We start from the raw sequence: 25,314 nt of genomic DNA on the forward strand, positions 1-25,314 counted from the left end.
CTGCAACAGTGTTTAGAATATTATTAAGGAGTTTCCCATCTTGGATTTTTAGGATTCTCTGTGACACTCACATGCTCAGTGTGCTTTGAGCAGCTATTAAATTCTTATGGTAATTGTGCTGATTTTTGAGCTGGCATAATCTGAATTATTTACTATTCAGCCTAATATTATGACATAATATTATGACATTTATTTTACACAGTTTATACTGTATATTCAGTATATTGTGCTTTGGTCCCTAAGTTCAGGTAACTGACAGCAGCACAGAGCATGTGCAGTGAATTAGCAGAAACGAAGATGGGGAACTACTGGAGCATCTTTGAAGGCACAGATCTTCCTTCCAAAAGGTCTGTAGTTACCTTGGGCTGGTATAGAAGTCCAAAATAGAATGTACAACATTTCTACCCTACTTCATTATTAAACTTCAGTTCTCCTTTAAGGGTGGTAATGTCAGGGCGTTTGTCACTTGTGGATAGAGTAGCTTCCACCCATATGAAAAATCTAATCTGCCATTGCCCTTAACAAGAATACATCATAGTAAAAAAAAAATAGATATGTAGGTCCTTATCTAGATCATTATCTGCTTTACATAAAGCTAAAGGGTTACTATGATCATATGCTTTTCTTTGTTTTCTTATTTTGCCCAGTTTTTTGAGTAAAAAAAAATCAATTAAATGCAGAGTTGTGATAAAAAAAATAAAAAAAGGCTTTTCGGACCATTAACCTAAACTAATCAGAATGAGCTAGATTCATATAAGGGCCACACAGGGTGTTTTGGGGAGAATTGGTCGCCTGGCGAACACCTTCCCTGACTCTGCGCCGGCTAAAATGAGAAAAAAAAACGCTGTAGCTAATCACACGCGCCGGTTTGTTTTCCGTAGTCGCCCGAAGTTGCCTCACATGGAGACATAAAAACTCTACTGTTATACAATGGTATTCCTGTAAAGTTGCAATTAAATCTACTCCAGGTCATGTTAAAAGAACAGTTCAGTGTAAAAACTGGGTAAATAGATAGGCTGTGCAAAATAAAAATGTTTTCAATATAGTTATTTAGCCAAAAATGTAATGTATAAAGGCTGGAGTAACTGGATGTCTAACATAATAGCCAGAACACTACTTCCTGCTTTGCAGCTCTCTTGGTTTCCACTGATTGGTTACAGGCAGTAACAAATCAGTGACTTGAAGGGGGGAGGCACATGGGTCATATCTGTTACTTTTGAATCTGAGCTGCATAAGTCCGAATCAGAAAATCAGGCATCTCAGATCTCTGTCGAGGTTGCATATAAGTCAATGAGAGAAGTCCCAATGATTTTTTGATGTGCGCTTGGTTTCGTGCAAAACCCTGAAGTTTTCGGGCAAAAAAGCATAAGAAATCTGAGTTTTCGGGTGAAAAATCCGTAAAAATCGCGAAAATCTGTTTTTTTTTTGGGGGGGGGAAATGTAATAGTAAATAAGCGTAAAAAACCGGAGTGGATTTGATCGGAGTTTGTAGCAGAAAATGTTAGATAAAATCAGACTTTGATAAATAACCCCCAATAGCGTTTCTCCATAGTTTCCATTGACTTCAGTGGGAAATGCATGGATGTACCGGTGTGAGTGATATTTGACTGATAGCCATCACTTTATATTTGGACAGAAAAGTATTCACACTTGCAAACTTCTACAAACGATTGGGGAGGGAAGGGGTGTTTCTGCCACTGCAAAAAAAATGCTGGAGAATATACCACATGATTTTAGGCAAAACCTCTTTGTGCAGCCTCCAAGGTTTGGAGATAGAAATTCAATTTAACATTTGAGTGTTAAACAATTCGGCATTTTAAATCCTAACAATTAAATTCTGGACATACTTGCTAGTTCGTTACTATAGTGTTCACTAAGTGGCGCTGCTTTCATAAATACATTTCATAAATAATGTCCTCATTTGAAAGCGCAGCTACTTGCAGAAATATCTGAGATAATGAACGTTTGAGTGTTCCTCACTAACATAAGGGTCATATTTATAATACAGATTAATGGAGCATTTTTTGGGGAAAACTCTGAAATACATTTTTCAAAGAAATACTGCTTGCTTGCTGTTTATCATTTCATTCTTCTTTTGAGAAGGTTTCTTGCAGTGTAGGGAATGATAAGCACTCTTGCTCTACAGCTCCAGTCTCTAAGTAATAGTTCCGCTTCACTGGCCTCTGTTTTTTTGTTTTGCCGGAGCTCAGTACAAAAATCAGTGATTTAAAGCTCAGAGATCACATGGGATAAAGCAAATTCCAAATTATTTATTTCTCTGAGCTGGAAGCAAGTCCAGAGATTATTTACTGCAAATGGCTGTGTGCGTAAAAGTACAGAGGAAAATGGGTGGGGGGAGATTGATTGGGAATTTTCAATTAAAACTCACAGTCTTTTAAAAGAGATTTAAGGTTTCAGCAGGGAAACAATAACTCTCGGCAGATATGGGAGAGGAAGTGAAGTTATGGAAATAAAATTAAAATATTCAATTCTTTAAAGGGCAAGTTAATCTCAGAAATCTAATAGGTCTTATTAATTGAGGAAACTCATTTTTCATGTAATTTTTATATTTTTAAACTTCTATGTTTAAACATCTAAGAAATAATTTTGTGGGCATATATCTGAGGGGTGATGTATAGAAAGAGAAAGGGGTACAAGGGGTAACATTTTTTCAGAAATGATAGCAGCAGCTCAAAGAGAGGTATTTAAGGTGCATAGGGTAATGCAATAAAAGGTGCCCAAGCATTATAGCTCACATTACTCATGACCAGTAACCAGTAAAGGCCATTTGCCGACTGGTTAGTATATGTGACTAAACTTGGAGTACAAGGTTTAGGCCTAAAAATGTGTGCAAATATGGTCCATTTAAAGGGGTGGTTCAACTTCAAGTTTATTTAGTATGTATAGTAGTGATGGGCGAATTTATTCGCCAGGCGCGAATTCGCGGTGAATTTGGGTGATTTGCCGCCAGCGAATAAATTCACGAAACGCCCGTGAAAATTCGCCAGAAAATTCGTCAACAATGGGCACCGGCATCAAAAAAACGTGTGCCGGAGTCAAAAATGAATTTTTTGCCGTTTCGCGATATTCGCGAATTTTTGGCGAAGCGAAACGGTGCAAATTCGCCCATCACTAATGTATAGTTATACACTGGTCTGTTCCTAGCAACTTTGCAATTGGTGCTCATTTTTTCAATAGTTTTTAAAAAAATATTTGCATTCTGAATCTTTCCAACCTTTGTTTGCTCAGAGTTGTTTTTGCTCAGAATTTTATATACATATCTGATGAGGGGTGTCTGATATTGCTTGCTGGCATGTCTATACTTCTTTGGCATGTCTGGGGTTAATGGAGGACTCATTGCCCATTATCTGTAGTGATCATAGTGGCATATGTGGGTAATTAAAGCTACAGGGAGTGGCCTTTTTCAGCATCATTCCATGCGCTATATTTATTTGGGCGCCAAGCTTTACTTTTGCGTTAGTCCCCATATTGGGGGGAAGGGCAGCAGGCAGTAGGCATGAAGGTGCATAAGCCTTTTTGTATAGTGGGCCCCTGGTAACCCAGCCTGACATTGTATATACACATACCTTTACAGACATATCTATACACATATAACAAAATATATACTAAACTAATTGAAGATCCAAAGATCACTATAGCCTTGTGTATAATGATTGTTAGGGACAGACCCTTGCAGAACTCCACTGACTCCACTAGACCCCACGCCTTCAGATGATCATTGTTAGTATTGCTTTTTTGTGTTGTTAAGTTGATTTATGCAGAATGTATTATTGTATTCATTGTGCACAGAACCTGCTAATAAATACACAGAGTTTTGCTGGCAATAAGTACAATTGTGTGTGTGTATGCCCAATGGCAGTACACTAACTTAGTATTTACCATACGCTTACCCATCAATGAAAGATACAGTCAACTTAAACAAATAGTCAAATTATAGTCTATATTTCTCATTGCACTTAAAGGGTATTCAGCATCAAAATTACCACCTTAGAGTAGAGTACTTCTCTGCCTCAAAATACAGTATTTAATACCCATGAATATTTGGTAGTGAAGGTTCACTGATTATTAAGGAATTATTTGCAAGAGATGCATGGACATATTAGTTAGAATTAACTGGATATTTAAAAAAAAAAACAATTGTTTAATTAAGTGATAACATTTAAATTAGGAGGATGAGGTGGAAGTATTTGTAAATGAAATTCAGAGATGAGAAAAAAAATGATTGTGGATTTTTCAGGGAAAAATGTTCACCTATTTTCATTTTGAACTATTTGAAGATGTTTGAAGATGTTCATAGCCTTCATGATGTTTGAGTCTTTTTCGGTGGCTTTCCCCCGAAAACTCAATTCGACCCATTCAAGTTTTTTTTTCACTGAAAACTTGATCAATTTAAGTATTCAAGTTTTTCACCCCAACTACACTGATTCGAGTTTTTTTTACATTCAAGTTTTTTCTTAAATTAGAAACCATTCAAGTTGTGAGTTCATTCGAGGTACAAAAAAAATCTCACAAACCTCTAAAACTCGACATTTGATAAAAAACTCCATTAATGTTTTGTACATAATAGGTGGTGAGATGTATACAGCATAATTTTGCTACTATTTCTGTTAATACTCTGCTTTTATATTCACACATAATATTTAATTTCATAGGGTCAGTGATCTTTGCATCCAGATGGAAATTTAAATGTCAGGTTGGAGACAGAATAGAAAGGAAAATAATTTCAAAAGTGCAAAATGTAAATATCAAATGCAAAGTTATTTAGATTACTGCAGAATATGAAAACGCTGAAAAGTCACGGTACAATGCAGCACTTTCTTAAGAAAAGGAATAATATAACTCACACTTTAAGATAGCAAATAAATCTCAAACCCATCAATCTTCCTGCAAAGTCTCATACTACAACACATTCCCTTACCTTTTGCCTTTCTCATGCTTCTCTACCAGTTTCCCCCTGTTCCAAAGCAATGTTCCATAGTTTTAGATCACAATTTCCCTATTTGCTAATAAATAAAAGGAAAATGATAATGACAAAGGGGTAACATGGGAACTTTCAGTTTCAGATATGTTTCTTCATGGGCAGTGCAGCTTTGACTGAAATGAATTACATTTAGTCGCTCTCATTACTTTTATGACAGAGATAGTAATAGCTGGCTTCTCACATTTAACCACAACCATCCACACATCTTCCTCGCTAGAACATGGAAGCAATATCATCATTAATTTAAAAAAATATATATATATTTATATATATATTTTCCAATGAGTATCCGCACTCCAAAGCTGCTGTCAATGGCGGGGTGCACAGTAATTGTTTATGTATCAAAATTCTTCAGTCAGTACTCCCTTTAAAAGTTTAGTAATTTTATTATCATTCTGTAGTATCCGACGTTTCGGTCCACATTTGGACCTTTTTCAAGGATGAGAGAGAGAGAGAGCGAGAGAGAGAGAGAGAGAGAGAGAGAGAGAGAGAGAGAGAGAGAAATGAAGAACTCTCAGGGCTTATCAAATCGAAAAAGGTGTTTATTTAGGTCAAATTTAGTTTATTTAGGTTTATTTAGTTGTTTTTTGACCTAAATAAACACCTTTTTCGATTTGATAAGCCCTGAGAGTGCGAGCTTCTTCATTTCTCTACTTAATTTTTGGGCTTATTGCACCCAGACAACTACGACCAATTGACGAGTTGTGCCAGCTTTCAGACCGCTTTATATACATATATATATAGAATCCCACAGTACCAGCACTCGAACAGATGTGGCCAGTAGTGCACGATCAATAAAGCATGTATGTATCACGATGGATCAGCACACTGTTTTGAATGTGAAGTAATAGTGTTTATTTCAAGCAAAACACATTTTTATCCAACGTTTCGGTCCCACCTGGGGACCTTTTTCAAGGATCTTGAAAAAGGTCCCCAGGTGGGTCCGAAACGTCCGATAAAAATGTGTTTTGCTTGAAATAAACACTATTACTTCACATTCAAAACAGTGTGTGCTGATCCATCGTGATATATATATATATATATATATATATATATATATATATATATATATATATATATATATAAATCAAAGGGAAATGAGTGCACACTGGGAACCTATACGTTGGTTATACCATCTTGATAAAGGTCCTAGAGGTGGACCAAAACGACGGCCTGTTTTTTAATTAACTTAAATAAAACTATGTTTTTAAAATAACCAACGTATAGGTTCCCAGTAAAAATTTTTTTTTAGAGGTTTTGACATTTGGACTTTAAGATTTTGTCTCCAATAAGAATCATTTACATCTAGCGTGGATCAACGTAAATCGTTTAAAACGTAATTACAATTATTTGCTTAACTTGGACTCTATGGGAGATGGTCCCCCATATCAGAGCTTTCTGAATAGTGGGTCTCTGGATAATGAATCCCATACCAGAAATGACAGAGTACCAGTCCAAGCTAGATACTTTAATAAAACTTGCCCCATGTATAGTGCTATTATCTTAGTTCCCACTGCTGCTCATTTTACAACTCAGCTAAGGGTAATGATTAGTTATACACTTCATAAATTATTTTTAATGAAGATTAAGTAAACAAAAATCAACCTGTGCTTTGGTCACACATTTGGATTGTTTAGGGCAGGCATATAATCTGAAAGAATTTGATTTTGGGTGGAGAATAAGATTATAGATCTTGTACTATGCTAGAAATAACAAATGCAAACTATAACAGTTGTAGAATGATTTTGTGGTAAAACACTGTCTCTGCCCTTTTTAAACTTTTACTGTTCTACTGTTGTAAAGTTCTGAATCTGATTATTTGATGTATTGAAACAGCCAGTGGCACTAAAAACGGTTAAGCTATAGACTGTAAGAAAAAGAAAAAAAAAAACAATTTACTTTAATGACACGGTTTTGTTAAAGAATTAAGCACTGATGAGAAGTTGAAAGCTTGGTCTTCTATGAATGCAGAATGTGGATGCAGCTCAGCATGGTAGTAAGCGCCCTACTCTTCTGTTTGTGCAGCACTTCTCGCTGTTGTATAGTGAGAAGCTATGGTTTGCTGTAATTCCATTTAATTAAAATTCTATGCCTGTTAAATCCAGAGTCCTCTATTGATCAACATATGTCAGCTGTGCAGAATTGTACTAAATTGGGCTGAGTTTTATAATAAAAAAATAAGAACCAGCTAACCAGAGATTTTGGCATCTTTTTTCTAAATAAAAGGTCCACTGTCTTTCCTTCTCACAATTCCTTATAAGCTTTCGCTATTACACTTATAATTAAGGGGTCATTTTGATTCAGACTAGCACATTCACTAGTAGTAAAGTGGTAGAAAAGCACATAGCCCTAGATTGGGGCATATTTTGAGAATATCAGGGAACAGCAGAACAAGAAAGAGGCAATTAGCAAGCATTAAATGCTACAGGTTTGATGGAGGGAGGTGCAGAGGTTAGTAAAGATGCCATTGCTCTGGGAATAAAGGTATGTTAAAATATCTTCAATGGGGCCTAACAGCGTCAGCATGATGAGTTGGATGGCACATTTTAGTAGGCAACAAGGAATATTAGCAGGAGAATTAGTTGAGTAACCGGTTTAGGAAGATTTAGAAACTACAGATAATGAATTTATCAATTGTATGAGGAAGCAAACAGTAGACACGGAAGATGAGCTAATGTCCGCAGGACCAAACTTATGCATATGTTAATGTGTTTGAACCAGGAAAAAAAAGATCAACTAAGATTAAATGTGATACCAATGCATCAAAATTAGGACAAGTTCAACAGGAATGTGGGAACATGGTTTGCAGTAAAACCACAGACCTGGACAGTAGAGTCTTGCATCAGGTCGGGTACCTGCGGAATACCTGCAAGGTGGTCGGGTTTTGACCAGAAATTTCTGATTGCCCGATTGTGCATAACCTTTCTGGGTATCCTGCTAAATTGCAGGATTGGACCCTCCTGCTCTCCCCTGAGTTTGTGGCAAGATTTCTTTTCCTACCTAGCAAGTGGAGGGTTAAGTGAGCTGTTTGCAGGCTAGGACGAGCAGCAGGGGCATAATGGGTGGCGGGTGCAGGTCAGCTGCAGGTCAGCCAGATTGGACCCACACAGAACTCTACTGGACAGTTCCAAAACACTTTTTTATAGATCTGCTTGGCTTTGAATCAGAGACTGTCCTCTGTTTATGGTGTCATGCCTTAACAACTTGGTCACTGGGAGGTGAGCATTTCTGAGCGATTGACATTTGACCCTCAAAATGTACTCTAGACTATGTATTTCCCATTTAAACAAATGCAAAGTAACTGCTGCTGGTCCTGAGACAATTTGACTTCTGTTTTTTATAGAATAAGTGACCCGATCAAATTAAAAATAAATGGCACTTTAAGAAAAAAACAGCTAGGAGGGGTGCACCGATTGCAAGTGTAATCACTTGTGCATTGATTAAACTTGTCCCTAAATTGTCATTTGAAATGAAAAATCTAATTTTAAAATTATTCAAATACAGAATGTGATGGCAAAAAAAAAAAAAAATAACAACCAGACTCTGGGGACTCTGACCCCAGCAACCAAAAAGTGATTGCTCTGTGAGGCTACAATTTTGTTGCTATTGTCAATATTTATTACTTATCATTCTAGTTACCCCTTCTCCTATTCATATTCCAGTTTCTCATTAATACCACTTATTACTAGGATAAACTGGACCCTAGCAACCAGTTAGCTGTGGAAATTTCACACTTAAGAACTACTGAACATAAAGCTAAATAATTCTTAAACCATAAAAAATGAAAACCAATTGCAAATAGTCTTAGAATATGAATGTCTATGTCATACTAAAAGCTCAGTAAAAGGTATACTACCACTTTAAGTCTTATCATTCCTTTGCATTTATTTCACACATTGAACTCTGTATGAGAATACCTGGCCAAACACGTTATTGTAGGAAGCAAAGTTATTGTTACATGTATAGTGGACCACCAGTCTCAACGTTGTGTACTATAGATATAAGTTGGCAGGTTTAAAAATTTCAATCTGCTGATGCATCATGTCGGCCCATTTTATGACACAATTTAAAGAGGTTATTTATTAAAGGTCAAGTTATGTTTTCCTCAAAAAATTCTAGTTTTTCAAAGGTAGTTTAAACATTTTTTTCTCTAGATTTATTATGCCCCGAATCTGCTAAAAACCCAAATCTGAAAATACTCCAGTTTCATGATTTTCATTTTTTTCACGGTGGTTTGCAGTTGAAAGATTCTAGGTATTCAAGGTTTTTTAGCCTTGATAAATTTGAGGTTTTTGAGTCCCCTCGATTGCATTTAATCGAGTTTTTTACATTCAGTTTTTTTCATAAATAAGCAAACATTTGAGTTTATTATTAGAAACCCACAAACCTCATAAACTTGACCTTTGATAAACCCTGTAAATGTCAACAAAAAATGTTGCTAAATTGTTTGGCTTATATCACTATGGAGAAAAATGTTCATATACTTTTGGGGTGCAGTAATGACAAATTTTATACCACATTTAAGAACTTTTACATAAAAAGCATTTATATAAAACCATAAAACTAACAGATATGTTCTGTGAATCAGTTGTCCTTTTACAAATTGATGACCAAAACTTTTGTGGAAGTTGGCCTTCTTACAGGTATTTATTTTAAAATGCTCTGCACCTTGTTATGCAAACAGCACCAGTCAATGCAATGGCTGCAGTTATTATCTGTATTGGCCCTAAGAGGCACTCCAGCACTTGTGGCCATAGCATTGGTTAATGAGTCTTAATAACTTTCATATAAAATTAATAGGCTCTTGCTAAATCTTATAATTAAAAAGCTATGGTTGATTTCCAAATTTGCCTTGTGCATCTACTAATAGTACAATACATTTTCATCAGTAAAGTAGCCTTTGTGGATCTGAAAATGTGTATACATAATTATGAACCAACTGGACTGCAAATTAACTCACATACAAGTCTTGCATATGTAAATGAATGCTAAACTGTGCTAAAGAGAAAGTTTGCAAAGACCAAGAGAAAAATTGTACAATAATTCTGAATATATAAAAAATCGGCTTACAAATAGTCACAGTCAGGAAAAACTGCCAATAAAAGACAGCAGGATAAATCATAAGAAATATGCACTTTCACATGCAGTAATTTAGCACTCCCTCTAATTGGCCATTAATGCAAAATAATATTTGTTTTGTCATGCACTAAATCATTTCCAGCCCTCTAACAATTATGTTTCTGTCTGTCCCTTTTATGCATATATAGTGTCTTTGGCTGTGGAAAGGGTTCCTAATTAAAACAACAATGCCTTACCATTTACTTTCATTGACACACTCGTCAGCTTTTTTGGCCTTCTCCATTTGTTCATTTTTATTATTCATATTCTTGTAGTAACAAGATAGTTGGTGATTTATGAATCAATAAAATACTGCATTTCTTTATAAATTCTAAAGAAATGTTGGTTTCCCATCAATAAAGACCCACATTCTGCAATTTTTTACACAGTTGTCTCCTATTCCTCCCTCCAGCGAGAATTCATATGGCATATTAACCACAGACACTCGTAGCTACTTCTGCCTCTGGTGCTTTTCTAGTACCAAGAAATGTTAGTGAGTGCCAGTTTTGCTTCATCTACATCCTGTTACACTTCATAGTTTATTTTAACAATATCTTTAAATAACAATGTATCTGGGCTTTAAACCTTTGATTGGGCAGCTGTCCTTAATAAACCACACCGCCAAATTCAGAGAAAATTATGAAGTATATTACCAAGTAGTAGTTTAATTTAGTACTTTTGTTCTGTACCTTTATGTGATATAAAGTTTACTTTAACATGCTAATAATTCCCCTATCACTCCATAAGCTACCTGGTTCAATCGGGCAAAAGCCTGTTCAGAAAACTCTTGTGGGCAGAGAGACACCCTAGGATAACACTCAAAACACTGTGTGCCCCAACAACAGGAGGAGGCCTAGCCAACAAGATCTAGTCTAGTCAGTTGGTATATGCACATTGGTAAATTAAAGGAGACGGAAAGTCCCGAAACAGTTTATTGCCAATAGATTAGCCACAATAGTGCAATCTATAATACTATATTTATTCTGCAGGATGCTTTACCATAGCTGATTAACATGTCTAGAAGCTCTCTGTTTGTTTAGGAAAGCAGCTGCCATGTTCACTTGGTGTGACATCACTTCCTGTCTGAGTCTCTCCCTGCTCACTCATAGCTCTGGGCTCAGATTACAGCAGGGAGGGGAGGAGGGAGGGAGAAAGGAGCAAACTGAGCATGTTCAAGCCCTAGCCATGGAGGTTTATGCTGAAAACAAGAAGTCTGATACAGAAGCCCATGTGTACACAATAGAAGGAAAGAAATGCTGTGTTTCTTTTTACAGAGGAGCATTGCTTTGAGGGTTTACTGGTGTATTTATATAGACTTTTCTGATTAAGCTTACTTAGTTCTAAACTTTCCTTCTCCTTTAACCCATCACTGGGTAACCAGACTGTGACCCTCAAGGCAGCAATAGTGGGTTCAGTTGAAGCGTTGACTAGGTCACTGTATAGAGGTCCATCCCAAAACTAATAATATGATATCTATGCTTACAGTGAAGGGGACCTTCCAGAAAGCCCAGGGTATGGTAATGGCTAGCTCCCCAACATGGTAAATATATACTCCCGTATAGGGCAATAGCCACCTACCCCACTTTCAACTCATACCGGAAGTCAGCTGTTGGGCTAATTATGACATTAAAGTTTTAAAATATATTATTGTAGGAGGGGAAATTAAACAATTCCCAGTCTTACAACAAGAGTATAACCTCCCCCCTAGCATGGTGTTTCGCTATCTCCAGCATAAACACACATTACTATCACAATTCCCTGTTAGACCAGTATTGACCAAAAGAAACAACCTTATAAAAATACCTACTCAAACCAGGCCTGTGAAAACCACTTTCACTATGCTATACAATACTTCTGCCGGCAGGACCTGATCCATTGGAAAAGCCAAAGCAAAAATGGGTGAGAGACATCCCCGAATTGGAGTATGATATGTGGAGAGATGCTCTAAAACAAGTTCCTGAAGTGACTAAGTCTATGAAGGACAGGTTTATACAAATCAAATTTATTAACAGAGTCTACTATACACCATACAGACTAGCTAAATTATATCTCATCGAATCTGACACTTGTCCAAAGTGCAGAACTGCAATATGAACCTTTTTTTCCATGTATTCTGGGAGTGTACATTAATTCAGCAGTTTTGGGCTGAGGTTATACAATATATTTCTACAGAGCTCAACCTGCCTGACACACATTCTCTCCTAATCTGTCACCTTGAAATCAGGGGTAGGGGGGAGGGTTTTTTTTATTATGGGTTGAATTCTACTTTAAAGGTGAGCCACCCCATTATTGTAACTGCCAAAGACTCCTCCTTTATTGATGACAATCTACAACCATTGCTTGGTTTTATCAGAACGGCAACCTCCTGGAAGGGTCTTCCTTTGACTTTGTGGGGGAAAATTAATCTATCTAAAATGATTTTCCTAAAGAAATTTTTGTATTATTTTCGGAATGCTCCCACGAAGATACCTAAATCATTCTTTAGCAGAGTCAATAGTGCTTTAATCTCATATATATGGGCGGATAAACACCCTAGGATCTCATGGAAGTCTCTTACAGCTACTGTCCCGAATGGGGGCCTGGGACTCCCTAATCTTTGGTTTTACTATATAGCAGCACAATTGTGCATGAGTGGCTGGTACCTAATCCAGAAGACCCCAATATGTTATTTCACTCCCTTATCCTGGGTTCAATCGAATCCCTATGCCACTGCCCTAAAAGGAAGTTAAAGGACTCTACTACTCTGCCTCCTGTATTGAGGGCCCCCTATGATGCATGGCAGACTGCACGGAGGCTACAGCACTTGTCAAATCCCTTGCTTCCCCACCTTCGACATCTGCCTGATTTTATATATTGGCCCATTCGTAAAATTAAAACCCTTGGAGACCTGTTGCAACACGGGTCATTTCCAACTTTTCAGCAATTACAAGATTCTGTAGCTCCTATAAGTTTAAATGTGTTCCGGTTTATGCAACTACAACATGCTTGTAGAGCCCAGTTTGGTCCGGGTCCAATTACTTATCATACTTTTCGGTTTGAAGATATTCTTAGAGTAGAGAGTACGAGACAGCTGGTTACTAACTTATACAGAGCTTTGCAAGACCTTGGACCTTCTCCATTTGACTCTGCCCTCCGTAAATGGCAATCAATACTGCCTGAGATAAGTGATGATGTATGGGAGGAAGCCACTACTTCTAGCTATAGCTTTCTTATTTCTACCAGAGATAGATTAATTAATTTTAAAGTTCTTCACCTTTATTATTTTACACCCCTCAGATTGCATAATATATTTCCAGATAAATCTCCAGCCTGTCCCAGGTGCCAAGACCAATCAGCAGATTTTTTACATGTTTTGTGGTCCTGCCCCAAGATTGTTCGATTTTGGCGTACAGTGGTTAAATGTTTGAGTGATAACCTGGAGTTGCCTCAAGTCCTCTCTCCTGAAGCCTGTCTTTTTGGAGTCGTAGATGATATTGTTCCACAAACCCATGTAAGAATTCTGTATCGTACTTTGCTATTTTATGCTAAAAAAGCCATCATACTTCATTGGCTTCAGCCTGCACCTCCCTCAGTTCAGTACTGGATTGCTCTGGTCAACCGCACTTTACCACTTATCAAACTCACTTATGAAGCGCATGGCTCCTCAACTAAATTTGAGAAAATCTGGGAGAGATGGCTTGAGGTATACCCTAATCCCAATGTTCAGTGATTGCTTTGATTCAAACCTGTCCTTGTTGACTGCACTGTTTTATTTGTATACCTGCTTGCATATACTATGTGGACTGTATATTTTTGATCACACTTGTCTACTTGATATGTACTGATATGTCAATTTGCTTTTTTGTTAAATAAAAGAGAACTTTAAAAAAAAAAAAAAGGTGAGCCACCCCTTTAAAATACAACTTTTGTATGTTAATGCAAAATCTAGCATTTCATATGAAGCTATTATCTGATGAATACTTACACTAATTTGTGTGTTTTTTCACAGCAAGTGAGTACTATTACATATTGTTCCAATGTTAGGAATTTAGAGTTTCTGGCTGATAACACAGCTTTGTTTTGCTTCATTATGAGGTTTTCTACATTATGACTCCATCCTTGTTGTTTGAAGTCAACTTGCATAGCTGTAACAATATAAATATATGGCTTTTGTAAAAAAAAAAAAAGTCCATGTCTGTTGTGAGGAGTTCATTTTTATTTTTTTTTGCAACCACTTTGTCTTTATTAGACACTAATACAAATGATGCTAGCTAAACAACTGACATCCTGGCAGTTCAATAATACTGAGACAGCAATGTATCACAGCTCCCTGCTGGAAAGACCATTTAAACATTTACCATTGCCTCCCACGCTGGGATTATTCAAACCGCGCTCTTAAAACTACAAGAAAAGCAATATAAGGGGCATTCGTAAAAAGCACAGAGTGCCAAACTCATTAATAATTTTAAACTTGGATAGGAAAAAGTTGGATTCTCCATTTATCAAAACATCCACTTAACACTACTCATTAGTGTTGCAAACAGCAATCAAAGGGGGTGATCATTTAGAATCATAACCTCAAATATTTATTACTACAGTCTGATATCACATGGAACTGTATTCTGCCATGGAAACTTCTCCAGGCTGAAGTAGTGTCTCTACAGCACAGCCTTTTATATAAATGAGTTTATGTGATTTCTGTATGCTTCAGAATATCGTATATGAAAATGAAACATTTCTACTTGGTAAAGTGCCCACGGTAATTTCGTGTTGAAGGCATATAACATTTAACTCATAAGCGGTGATAACCTGAACTTCGTTCAAGTTTCGGTATTAAAAAGTTGTTCAAATGTGCCAAACTGAGACATTAACTTTTTCAAGGCAAGCAAGCATAATGAAGATCTATGGGCTCAATCTCTTCAGCTTGTGAAGTGAAAAAAATACCTTTTTGTTTTATTAAGCTCTGGCCACTGTGGTCTACTAAATCATCCTTAATATAGAAGAGTTAGATTGCATACAGTACTTCATTTTGGTTCACACAGAAAAAAAAAATATTTCAGACTGTACTAAGATTACATAATGAGGATTGAAGAGTTTTTTTTTTTTGGCATCTTGTATTTATAATAACACCATAGCAGAATGAAAACCTAATTTGGGGGAAGAAAAGTACTTTAAGGTAATTGGAAATATGTTCACACCGATCATTATTAGCTTCACATGCTCTTGGATAGTTAAATGTTCAGATAAACACGCTGTATCAAAGGTATTATAGAACCTTATTATCTAGACTCAAGGAGAACAGTAATAATTCAGTTTAATGCTTTATATTGTTTCAAAATAATAAAATAATAGTAACAAAGAGTTACTTAGACACACACAAATAGACTATCTATCATAGCACCCAAAATATATGTTTGCTGCAAGGAAGGAAATACAGTTAATAGTATTATCTCTTTGCCCAGATGCACTGTTTGGCCAAATGCATTTGGACACCGGCCTGGCCAATATCTCATACCCAAATCAATAGTATTAATGTGAAGTTGATCCTCGTTTTGCTTATAACAGCCTGTACTCTTTTGAAAAGATGTTACATTAGATATTGGTGGTATTTGCTTTCTTTCAGCCACAAGAGCAATACTGAGGTTGAGCACTAATCTTGGTTGGGGGGTTGGATTTGACTCACAGTCAATATTCCAAATCATTCCACAGAAGCTCAGTTGGGTTGCGTTCAGGTTTGTCACATTCCTCCACAGCATTCATTATGGAGCTCCCCTTGATCCAAAGCAATCCTCACTTGCGCTGCATCTTGACTCAACTGTGTTTGATTAGTCAAAATAGACAAAACTGCTTGTGCGCTTCATCACAAATCAGATGCAGTTGTGGTGAATATTTTTGCAGTCTTCCTGTAATTTCCGGTGTTTGTTTGTGTCAATGTTGGTTTTCGACGTGCAAATAACGTCTGTGCCTGATTTGTTAGGTGCAAGTGTGCATTTGTCTGTTGATGGAGGATGCTGAGGGAACCTGGGAACTATCAACTGGTCAGGAGATGATGGTAGGTTCGGGGTAGTGATGCCTCCTACATCACTACACCATACACAAATGGTTTTAGATGCAAATAACTGCAGGGACAAGCACAAATTGACCACCACATCTATGGATGTAAATGTCTTTGTTAAACCTCTTTATTTGGTTCGCCATCTTAATAAATTATTAGTACAGGATTATTCTGCACCTTGCAGCCCCTGGTGCTCTATACCCAACATGTCTGAATTATGTTCCACCTGTCACCTACCTCCTCTGATTGCAGTGCTGCCAAACTGCTCTATTGTAAGGGGTTATAGGGTAAGGTGATATGGGAGTTAGGGGCAAATAGCAAGGCAACATGCCGCAAACAGAGTGCTTTCTTCCTGTGCTTTGCATTTTGCATGAACATAGTATAAACGTAAAATGTGAGACAAACTATATTGCTATACCCTAGCTAACACACTGTTCTGTACCAAAAATCCTTTTTTTTAATTTCATGCATCTCTGGTTTCTTGGGGAAAAAATAATGCATACAGTGTTAGCCTGTTCTTGAAAATTGCTAGTTCTGGTATTCGTGGATGTTCAGCTTTAATACAGCAAGATGTATATATAAATATACCGATATAATATGGGATCCATTATCTGGAAACATTTTATAAACATTAAATACACCCAATACGATTGTTTTGCCCCCGGTAAGGACTAATTATATTTTCGTTTGGATCAAGTGCAATATACTGTTTTATTATTACAGACAAAAGGGAAATCATTTTAATAAATGTGAATTATTTTATTAAAATGGAATTTATGAGAGATTGCCCCTCTATAATTAGAAGATTTCTGGATTGCAGGTTTCCTGATAACAGATCCCATACCTTTACAAGGACTTTTTGTGCATTTTGAAGCTGTATAATAGGGATGCACCGAATCCACTATTATGGATTCGGCCGAACCCCCCAATCCGTTGTGAAAGATTCGGCCAAAAACCAAACTGAATCTGAACCCTAATTTGCATATGCAAATTAGGGGTGGGAAGGGGAAAAACATTTTACTTCCTTGTTTTGTGTCCAAAAGTCACGCAATTTCCCTCCCACCCTTAATTTGCATATGCAAATTAGGGTTCGGATTTGGTTCGGCCAGGCAGAAGGATTCAGCCGAATCCTGCTGAAAAAGGCCGAATCTTGGCGGAATCCCGAACCGAATCCTGGATTCGGTGCATCCCTACTGTATAATATACAAATATGAATCAAACTGCTTAGCAGCTACCAGATATCGGTAGTACTGAATTGTGCAAGTTTTCTCCTTGTCACTTACTGGTTTGTAGTCCTTACAATGAATCAATTAATATATAGTAATATATGTTTGTTTGAGGGCAGGGGCACATAGGACCATTTCAGGTGCTTTGGCATGCACATTTCTTTGTAGTACTAAGGGGCACGGCCAATGTGGTCAAAATTGCCTCTCATTTGCCTACTATGGCCAACAGATGAAAGCGCTAGTGCAAGTGATTATCAGATACTGTACCTGAGCTTGGAAAAGGATTATTCCACTAAGGCCAAAGCAACCCCAATACCACCATTTCCAATTGCCCTAAAAGGATATGTACATCTTTTGACAGTTTGAATAAACAAAAAATGTTTATGCTAGGCAAATGTTGAGCTGTTCACTCAAGAAGCCTAGGAAAAGAGACAAATGAACCTCAGTCTACAAACATATGGATTATAGTCTTTGCATTGAGACCCTGGAGACAGACATATATTTTATATGTATGCAGTGGTGGAGAATAGACATATTCATTTTTGCTTGAATTTATGTATGGAAGCACTATATGGACTCCCCATAAGATGCAATCTACTTTACATTTTAGCTACTACTTATATGATAAATGTCTGTTTTTACTGTTGATGGACAGATTTAAAGAAATAGTCACAGCAGATTTATAGTTTTTTTCCTTGTCATCTTATATACTGTATTTTAGGATAGAGCAATGCAACTACTGAGTTGTAGGGTTTCAAACTCTAATGTGTCAGGACAGCACCAGTATACAATACCTTGCATTCTCCTTTGGGAAGCAATTCTATTTGTATGCATACATTCCAGAACACACTCTCTTTAGTACTTTTAGGTTAGATGTTAAACAGTGTGTCTGGCATTAATGAAATTTTTTTTCAGCTAAATCTATAGCAACTAGAAGAGAATTGGCTTTTAGTACACAGCCGCTTGCCTGAGATATTTTCTCCCAGCAGATACCCAGAGAACCTCACAATGATTTATGGCCAGAGTGAAAATGGCTGGCATTTTTGACTTGAGGCTGCTTCTCACTAATGGCCTAATGATTATAATGCAAGTCGTTTGTTAGCAGACAATGCGGCAAATGGAAATAAGGGCCAAACATTACAGTACAGAATCTTATATAGGGAGCTCTTTGAACAGCCAGTTAATGCTGCTCATTTACAACAGAAGATAATAATGAAGGAAGAAAATGAAACACTCTCACTAACTAGAATTTATAGAGGCTACATATTGTGTGTGTTTAGCTTAGCAGGACTGTATCACAAGTGGATTTAATAGTAAATCTGTTATGTCATAATTAGAAATAACAATATCATGTCATTTTTTTCCTGTTGTGCAATATGTATGTACAATTTCTTTATATCGTATTTATCTTTAAAAATTGATAAACTTGCTCAGATTATTTTTCTAGAATGCAGTGTTGAGTTTAATTTCAACTGCAAATTGTGTTTTGCACTTCTGAAAATTATGGGCAAGATCCAGGTGAAAAAAAATATTGGATCATTAAAAAATCATTACAGGTTAAGAAACTTTACATCTAAAGAGCTGGTAATGTTTTATAGCCTATTCATTTGAATACACATATCTCCATAAATGTGCCAGGGGCACACATTGTAGCAAACAATATTTAAACAAAACATTTTCTGTTTTTTTGAAGGGTAAAGTCATGTAGGAGATATTAATAGTATTAATATATTAATCAGATTACTCACAGTGACTGCCCGGTAATGTTGAATCTACATAGTTGGTATGCTAGTATTACTGAAGCATTGGTTTGTTGTATACATTCCAAAAGATTACAGCTCATTAAATATTAACTAATGCACCTTCCTTGAAATCTGTGAAGTCCCAGATCACAGACCAACACATGCACACAAGGAACCTGTAGTATGGGGAAGTGCACTTTACAAATGTGAAGATGGAAGGTGAGAAAAATCTGTGAGACCTGTGAGGTGGGCCAGAGGTAATCAAAGGAGTAGGATGGCTGATAATCAAAAAGTAATAATTTCATCCCATTACTGTGGCTTCCGAAGAGTAATGCTGGCCACCAAGCTCACCCTCCTGAATAATGGAAAATACAGTCTCCTGTGTAAGTATGCAAATCAAATCTCTGTGCAAATGCAAATCAAAACTATATCGATACTATAGTGCAGCCCCCCTTGGGTAAACCAGCCATGGTCAATTTGGTTAACTGCATGGAACATATTCATCCAAGGCTTCGGAGACAACTCACTTAAACAAAATCACCGAAAGAAGTCTGCATAGCCCTAATCTCTTGTTGCAGGTACTGTATAAGGTTGTGAGGGATTGTCTCCTCAGCTTTTGACACATGCTAACCCAAACTGACTAACAACCTCCTCAATCTGATCCTTCAGCACTTCATGACAATTCAGCACCCCAGGACAAATCCTTCTGTGCAGCAAATGATAACTTTCATGAACCTGATACCCATCTGCATAACTCAGCATGATTATGGTCTACAAAGTTTTATTGAGTTTTTATTTACTTACAATATAATCTTGTTTCCTGAAAGTGAATTAAAGTAAAACTACAGAAGGGAACATTTTACATATAGGTTTACATCCTCTTTCTCACACCAATAGAATGAGCAAGTTATGGGGTTCTTAGTAACCCACTTGATATCCATGTTGGTATACTAGAAAAATAGACAGAACTCAATGAACCTACCCCAATGTATTCAGCACAGAAGTACTGCCTCAAGTAAATGTAATGTATATGGCGTATCTATGATATCAACACCTATATGTTTGTTAAAATCATTTTAAATGTTGGCAGACACCATCATAAGAATAGCTGTTGCTATAGAAGGGGCCAACTCCTATAAAAAAAAGCCCTATGTGTCATTTCTCTAAAATATCATTGAGCTGTCTGTTTACTTTAATTGAAGTCATTTGGCAGCAATGTGCCTGATATAAAATGAAAATATTAATTTTAGAGAAATGCACCACCAGCAATTTATGACAGATTTGATCATTTAATTGAATAGTGTCCTAAAATGCACACAATGTTGGATACAATATTTAAGGTAAAGTATAGGTTCTTTGTCCAACAGCACCTTCGACACTGCAGCTGTTGCAGAACTGCCAACTTACATTTTGCCAGCTTGATAATAGCTAGAATGCCATCATTTATTCTTGTTTCAGACCATTTGGAATGACAAAGATTAATATACAACCCAATATTTATGATAGCTATTTAAAAAAAAGGTAAAATCTATGTTTATCCATAGATATATAATCCATGACTATATTATATTCTCCAAAGCATTTAAAATTCATCAGGTCCTTTTCTCTGCACAGAACAGTAAAATCTTCTAAATGTTATTAGGCAAGGAAAGGTTACTCTGCGCTTCAAGCATTTTTTCTAAATGCTTAAATGTTATAAAAAGAAAAACACCACCTGACCCAAAGGACACAGAGGTCCCTTTGCGAAAAGAGCTTGTTTCTATTTATGATGTGCATGCTCAGTGCTAACATAGTGATAACAACGAGAACAATAAAACCCATTGCTCAATACACATCTGCATTCTGATCCTTATTATATTTCTGGCTCAAAGGAAGATAGGTGTTTCCTTAAATGGTGACATTTCATGCACACATAAATGAGTCCTAATTCAAAATGAATTTTAAAGACGACTGACATTCTTTTCCAATAGAAATTTTTATATATATATATATATATATATATATATATATATATATATATATATATATATATATATATATATATATATATATATATATATATATACCGACCAATCAGATCTGCACTCACAATATTAACTCTTCAATCGTCTACCCGGGTGCTGCTCCTGGGGCTGTATGTACACAAACAAAGTATGGTAGTGCACTCCTGAGATTTATATATTGTTCAAATCTTTATTCCATTTATGGCATAAAATTGACGTTTCGGCTCCCCTCTAGAGCCTTTATCTTGAGAGATAATCCCTGCCGTGCAATTAAAACAGAAATAATCTCACAACAGTAGTGATGGAGGAATCTGTGCTGTTTTACTTCCCGAAAAATTTGTGAATTTACCGAAAAATTTGTGAATTTACCGAAAATTTTTAAAATTTACTCAAAAAAATGTACGCAAAATGGCACAAATTGGCAAAACACATTGAAGTCAATGGGCGTCAAAATAATTTTGACGCGATTGACAATTTTTATACGTGCGACTATGTGGTCCAAATGCATTAAAGTCAATCGTCGTCCTAATAATTTTGATGTGCTCCAATTTTTATGCGCGCGGATTGTTGCCACAGTTTCATAAATTAATTTGCTTGTGGTGAAATGCTGAAATTCGCCGCCAATTAGTGTCTGGCGAATTTATTTGCCCCTCACCAGTAGTTTCACCACTAAAATACAGTAGTGGCATAAATCCTGTTATTAGTTTTACACTATTTTACATATTTTCCTGAGAGCAAAGCAGTCAAGATTGCATGTGTTCTTGCCCGTGCCACAAATATATGTCCGTGGCACATAAGTTATACTACAGAAGGGTAATAAGATTGATGATTGTGACACTGGGAGATTAATTGTAGAAGGTCATGATGAATTAGAAAAGACTTAGACATTGTGTCTGTATTGGAGTAGAGGGAATTGTTTTCATTTGTACCTGAATCCTATGTGAATACAGAAATCCCATTATAGTACTATGTAAATCAGAGGCTCCCAAACTGGGTGGCTGGTCCCTCTACTGCTCAAGACAGTGGATGGGAGGTGGGATTTGGAGTCTGAACTTATTTACTGCCATAGGTATCCCCATAGGTATCCCTGATAGGGATATTAAGTCTAAAACATCTAAAAAAAAAAATATGTCTTGAGATAAATAAAACATCTTAAAATTACAGTATTTACCTGGTATTGAAGAATTCAGATGCATTATTTATTTATGGCTATAGTTTTCCAAGGATTAAACCATCAAAGTATAAACAGCTAGAGAGAGTAGCTTCAAAGCCTGTATCGTAATGCTGCATTTATAAACAATGAATTTCAGTTTTGATCACACTACAAACATTACACCTGCTGCCCGAACTCTCTTGCTCTGTAATGTCTTTGTCCTTATTAATGTTAGGACAAACATTAATATTATTATTTAATAATATTATTATTAAAGTCTACATAGCTTCTGTTATTAACGAACACAATGACATTACTCTCATCCTGTCTTCATACACAGGTTAAACAAAATTATTCTTAATGTACAACATTATGACACACCAGTTATAACTTTGGACTTAAGAAAAGGATGTGCTATTGACTCATGTACATGGTCCTTTAGCTATATATATTGTTCCCAGGACTCTGTGTGCTGAGTGTACTTTACCCAGTAATTATTTCTATGGCACTGTATCAAAAGCATTTGGCAATGCACTGGCTGTAGCATGCTCCACTTTCTCTGTCCCTATGCTCTACATTGGAAAAAGCATGTAAAGCTTTTCTAGTGATGGGCAAATTTCTCGCGTTCTGCTTCACCGGAAAATTTGTGAATTTCCTGCAAAATTCACGAAACTGCAAAAAATCGTGAAATCGGAAAGCTCACGAAAAAAATAGTGGAATTCTAACAGTTTCGCAAAAAAATCGTGAAATTTGAAGGTTTTCACAAAAAAATCTGACATTTTCATGAAAAATCGTGAAAATCGGAAACTGACGCATGCAAATTTTCACCGGTGAATTTTCGCGGGAGATTTGCGAATTTATTCGCTCGCAGCAAAACACTGAAATTCGCTGTGAATTTGTGCCAGGCAAATTTATTTGCCCATCACTACTTCTAGCCAAGACCGGTCCCTCAAAAGAAAAATCTGATTACTAAGGGGCACATTTACTATTGGTCAAATATCGAGGGTTAATTAACCCTCGATATTCGACCCTCAAAGTTAAATCCTTTGACTTACTGCAAATCCTTCGAATCGAACGATTTTCCTTCGATCAAAAAAAGCTAAGAAAGCCTATGGGGACTTTCCCCATAGGCTAACATTGGTGCTCGGTAGGTTTTAGGTGGCGAAGTAGGTGGTCAAAGTTTTTTTTAAAGAGACAGTACTTCGACTATCGAATGGTCGAATAGTCGAACGATTTTTAGTTCGAATTGTTCGATTCGAAGTCGTAGTCAAAGGTCGAAGTAGCCAATCCGATGGTCGAAGTAGCCAAAAAAAATACTTCGAAATTCGAAGTATTTTTTTATTCTAAACCTTCACTCGAGCGAAGTAAATGTGCCCCTAAGTATGTAAGTATTTTCCAAAACATAATACTGAATCGGATTCAATTAGATTTGAACAGCTAGCTACAAGTTATAAAACAAAAGCAAAGATCTGATTGGTTGCTGTGGGCACACCACTTGTGATATTTATCTTCAGTGCTAGTAAACATGCCCCATAGTCAATCAAGAACATGGAGGACCATATGCTTAACATGGGTCATAGAACCGACATGCAGGCAATAAACCTGTAGCATACCTGGTAGTCATACAGAAAGATTTAAATGCAGAAATGGTACATGCAACATTCTGCCACATCCTACTAATAGGCTATTTTTGTTTGGCCACATCCTATTAAAAATGTAAGTCTTTAAGATGTGAACCAATGCAACTGATATTTCTTTGTTCAATATCGCCTAATATATCTACATGCGTGTAAAAAAAGGCTTCTGTACTTCAAGAAATATTTTCCAAAATCGATGCCTTTTAAATCATTCAAATGACCAGGTGAGTAATGAGCTTGTACTGAACAAAAATGATAAGACTATATACTTTATCTTTACTGCTATACTATATAAATCTAAGGGATAGGAAAGTATACTCTGCTCTTTATTTAACTAAACCTATGGAATATCTGAATGCTCCATTTCTTTTGCTGCCATCTGGGGATTCCCAGGGGATACTAAGGTAATAACTATTAAAATGTTGCTGCTATGCAATTCCATGCTTCACATCTATCTTTGGAGACGTGGCTCTTATTCTATCTTTGGAGACCTGCCTCTCATTTACACTTCAAAAATAATTTAAGGTTTTTCACTGTGAAGGTTAGACGCTTTTCACCACTCACAGCTATTATCTTCACTGTTTACATGCTATAATGTCTCTGTGACCTTTTCAAAACCACTGTAGGTGTCAGGTTGGACCTGCAGCTCACAGTATTTCACTCAGAATTTAAACGTAATTATGATGGCTTGAGTGTCTAAATTGCTGTAAGGTTCCTTCCTCCGCCAGTGAGGATTAGACTGCAGACATTGGAGAGCTGAAATAGAAAGGTAGAAAAGATGTGCTGACAGGTGAAAAAGCACACATTCAAGGAAATCTATAAAGTACATTTTGTTTTGAGATGTTTGAATGTTTAAGACAGTGATCTTTTTTTTCCTTTTTATTACTCTGTAATGAGCAGCAGGGAATGTCAGAGAAAGCAGATGCTGTGACGTCTGTGAGAACTTTCAAAACTCTCCATAGCATCCTTTGCTTATCCGCCCTCAGGGACAGATATGTCAGATATACCCCCAGTGGAGTGCCCTAGCTTCAATTGGTAACTACAGGTTGCTACTTACAGCACCTCATTGCTACCCAGAACTAAGCCTGATGCCTCGTTCTGTCCATGAAAATTATCCAATAATAGATTTAACATAGCATAGCCATGTCGGCCGTGAGATGTTGAGTAGGGATAGGTTAGGGAGAATCTAGAGGCAGCTAAGCTGGAGCAAATTTGATCCACTACCGACCTACGACCCACTGCAGGGGACAATTGTTTAGGCCAAACCCACCTGACCCATCTTTATTAAAAACTTTATTTTATTAAAATATTTTTAATTGTTGTTTTACTACCTCAAGTGGCCTTCATCTGCTCTGATTTGGAGAAAACGATAATAATTTGTTTTAATTGGTAGCAAATT

At 36.6% G+C, this 25,314-nt stretch overlaps 1 protein-coding gene across 1 annotated transcript in view; it reads right to left on the reverse strand.

Annotated features, from left to right (window-relative positions):
- LOC108714306 (cytosolic carboxypeptidase 6) overlaps positions 1-25,314 on the reverse strand; it is an 871,648-nt gene that overhangs the window by 17,935 nt on the left and 828,399 nt on the right. The gene's annotated exons all lie outside the window — the stretch shown is intronic.

The sequence above is a fragment of the Xenopus laevis genome, chromosome 4L (genome assembly GCF_017654675.1).
Source record: "Xenopus laevis strain J_2021 chromosome 4L, Xenopus_laevis_v10.1, whole genome shotgun sequence".
In the NCBI taxonomy this organism is placed as follows: Eukaryota; Metazoa; Chordata; class Amphibia; order Anura; family Pipidae; genus Xenopus; species Xenopus laevis.